This window comes from Neophocaena asiaeorientalis, unplaced genomic scaffold (genome assembly GCF_003031525.2).
Source record: "Neophocaena asiaeorientalis asiaeorientalis breed wild unplaced genomic scaffold, Neophocaena_asiaeorientalis_V1.1 scaffold78, whole genome shotgun sequence".
In the NCBI taxonomy this organism is placed as follows: domain Eukaryota; kingdom Metazoa; phylum Chordata; class Mammalia; order Artiodactyla; family Phocoenidae; genus Neophocaena; species Neophocaena asiaeorientalis.
Genome location: NW_020175018.1, coordinates 13,631,437 through 13,635,178, shown reverse-complemented (window position 1 = coordinate 13,635,178; position 3,742 = coordinate 13,631,437).

Sequence of the window (3,742 nt, the reverse complement as noted above, 5' to 3'; positions counted from 1 at the left end):
GCACGAGCCACCCCGCAGGACGACTCACGTCCCCGACCCCAGCCTTCACGCCTCCCGCAGCGAGAGGAGGGGCTGCCGCCGAGAGGCCCCGCACTCCAGTCTCCGAGAGGCGGACGCAAGCCAGTCCCAGGAGCCCGCTGGGCTCTGGGTCCCGGTGTCGCGCGAGGCGAAGTTCTCAGGGACACTCCAGAGCCCGGGGGCCGCGAAGGGCCCGCGATGGGGATGGAGGAAGAGGGAGACTATGGAGGCGTGAGTTACGGGGAGGAAAGGCACCTTCACCCCCCCAGGGCTGTTTCCTCGGCCTCCCACGGGAAGAGTCTGGAGCTGCTGAGGAAGGGTAACGGCGTGTCGCCCTCCTCCCCATCCTGCCCCCCACCCCAAGTCCGAGGAAGAGCTGTTTGATGCGCGGTTTTGATTCAATCCACCAAGCCAGTTGCCAGAGCTCCCCCTAGCGCTCTTCCAGGGTGCTGCAGCAGCAGCGGCTGGGAGTGGGCGAGGCACAGCCGGGGGCGGCGGGGCTGCTGGGGGCTGCTGGGCGCCCACCTGGGGCACAGCGCTGCGTCGGGATCTAGCCCTGGCTGGAGCGGGAACCGGGGTCTGCGTGCATCCCCACTCCAGGCCCGCGGGGAGGAGGGGGCACGTGGTCGGCCGCCTTTGTTGGGAGGGCGGACCTGGGCCTGGGAAGGGACCAGCCGAGGGGCTTGGGAACTCCCACCTGTCCTTGGGGCAAAGGAGTATGGGCGGTGGCCTACGACATAAGAGCTCTAAACTCAACAGGACCCCGGACCGGGGTTCTCCTCTCCTCTGCCAGGTTTTCTGAGCTTCAGCTGCGGTAAGAGACCTCAGGCACACTGGGATCTAGTGAACCCGTGGGAAGGGGGAAGGAGGGCGCAGGAAGCACCTGGAAGAGAGGTGCCCTTCCACCCAATTATCTTTTCAGGGCCCAGGGACCTTGGGTAGCCACACAAAGCGTTAATGCCCTGAGCACAATGCACAGTGACCCAAAACACAACCCCCTGGCCACCTACCTCTCACACTAAGACATTCCACGCAAAGTCGTAACACAAGCAGTGCTGATGTTACAGGACACACCACACTGAAGGCCGCACCTGGCCAAACGCACTGTCCCCAACACGAGACGCTCTAAGGAGCATCCTCACTCCACTCAAGGCCACGCCCCCTCCCCGGAGGTTGGCACAGCTCACAGCGTGCTCTCCCAGAACATCCTGAGAGAATAATACTCCCCAGCTGAGCGCAACCGAAAGGCTGAGGGGAGGGGAGGCGTGGGGGTGTGGGGAGGATACGGGCCATGAGGGTCTTGGGAAAGGGGGAAGGGGGCAGGCCAGCAGGCAAACCAGGAGTCCAGAGACCCAGATCCACAGACAAGCCCTGCTCTTTCCAGGAAAAAGACCAAGCCAGACCCCACAAGAGCCCCCAGGCAGGACTTAGTGTGGGGGGCTACTTGAGGAAGCAGGGAGATTGGAAGAGACTGGGGGACTTAGGGAGTGATGAGACGGAGCTTTCAGAGAGCAGCAGTTCTGGAAGCGAGAGCTCCAGCAAGCCCCTGGTCCCCCCAAGTTAACCAGCACACGCGCGCACGCACACACACACATACTTCCCTCAGCTCCTAGAACACCACAGGTCCTGCTGTCCTTGATACGTGGTGTAAAGCAGAACCAGGCTCCGAGCTGTGCTCCCAGCAATGTGGAGCCGCGGGGATAACAGCTGAGAGCCTGGGAGAGCTGCAGGCTGCCCTCCAGAGAAGCCAGGGGCTGGGGATGCCCTGGGCTCCCAGGAGGGTCACTGTGTAGCATACTGAGATCTGAGTGCTACTATCCTATGTGTGTGTGTGTGTGTGTGTGTGTGTGTCCGTGGGTGTCGCTCTGGTGCGGGGCATGTCTTTCTGCATCTCCATGCACAGGACACACATTTGCAGGGTGCCCACTTAGTGCCTGGCCAGTGCAAAGCACTGAGCTGAGTACTGAGAGAAAGAAGAGCAGATAAGGGGACAGCAAATCCCTCTGTATGTATTCACTCAGCTAATTTTCCCAGCTACTCTCAGAGATAGATACCGTGAGCATCCCAGTTTTAGAAATGAGAAATCTTGGCAGAAGTCACACGACAAAGAAGTAGCCAGTCTTTCTGTTGGAGCTCACAGTCTCGTGGAGAAGAATGTATAACATATTACAACGCGAGCTGTCAAATGACCCTGATGTTGTCTAAACAGTAACATTGTTAAGTTCCAGCTGAACCCGAACTAGCAGGGTGGAGGGATGGAGAGACACACAGGACAGCGGTGTCTGTATCCCACCCCACTCAGGGCAGGGACTGACCTCTTCCTGGGATTTGTCACGATCTTTATGGTAGGGAACAATGACTTGAATGGAACCAACTTGGGCAAAAGGTGGCATTTCTTGGTTCGTGGCTCTGAACTGTACCGTGGGCAGGGGTGCGGCTGGCTTCAGGTACAATTGGATCCAGGGGCAAATCTCCAGATGCTCTCTCTGCCTCCCGTGACTTTCTTCTCTGCACTGAGCACGCCACTCTCCTACTGCAGATCCACTTCTCATGACAGCTGTAAGAAGCAGCTCGTGGACTCCCATCCCATGGCTTTTCCACCCAAGAAGGACTGTCCTCTTCTCCTGTTTCCAACCCAGAAGATCTCAGGGAAGGACCCTGTCCTGTCCCAAACCTGCAGCCAGGGTTGGACGGGGCTTGGTCGTGCCCACTGGAAGCTCATGGGCAGAGAAGGGACGCTCTTCTCAGAAAAGGGTGGTACAGGTGACAGACCAAAGATGTCCTCCAGAGAGAGGGGCTGCAGGCCAAGCAAAAGGAGGCATTTTCACGTGGGACATGGGGAAACCCAGGACACAGGCATGGTTGCTTCAGGGCCTGGGTGATTAAGTACAGCCAACACAGCTCTGGAGAAGAAACATTCCCTTGCTTCTTAGCAGGATAATGAGGCCCCAGGACCATCTGATGCCTCCCAGTGTTGCCACTCAGGAATCACCAGGGGAGGGGAAGCTGCAGGCCCCAGGACAGGGGCAGCAACAGAAGCCACCCTCGGGGAACTAGGGCATTGGGTACCCACAAGGAGGCTAAAATGGAGGAACTTGGCTGGAGCTCATATGTGGCTCCCCCAGGCACTCCCAGACCTAACGGAAAAGGCTGTGAGGGGAGGCCAAGGTGCTGGCCAGAGGGATGGAGGGGGACATGCTGAAATTAACATGCCCACCTGTACACCCCCAGCTGGCAGGGCCTAGGGACATCTGGGGTACAGGTAACATTATCGATTCACATGTGCAGATAAAACAGACGGAATAGAAGCTGGAAAACGTTGAAACGGTTGAAAGGCGGAGGGAATATAGATGACCTTTGTTTTATCATATGCACGTTTCTATGTTTTCCAAGTTTTCTACAATGATCATGTATCACTTTTATATTTAGAAGAAAAAATTAACACTATATTTTTCAGAGAAAAGTGTGATGTGACAGGTGCTATCATCGATGTAGCCTGCTACAGAGCAGAGAGAGGGGAGCAGTGATATGCACCCTGTGTGGGGCAGGCTCAACCCCTGAGAACAGAGCACTCAACCAAAAAGCCGTGGCTCACCAGGAGTCAGCCTCCTGCCCTCCGTCTCTGTTAAGAGACTGTGAGACAAAAGGACAAACATTGAGGACACATCCTGGAGGGCACTTTGCTTGTTCTCACCTCTGACCCCCGTCCCAGCCCCGCCCAGTC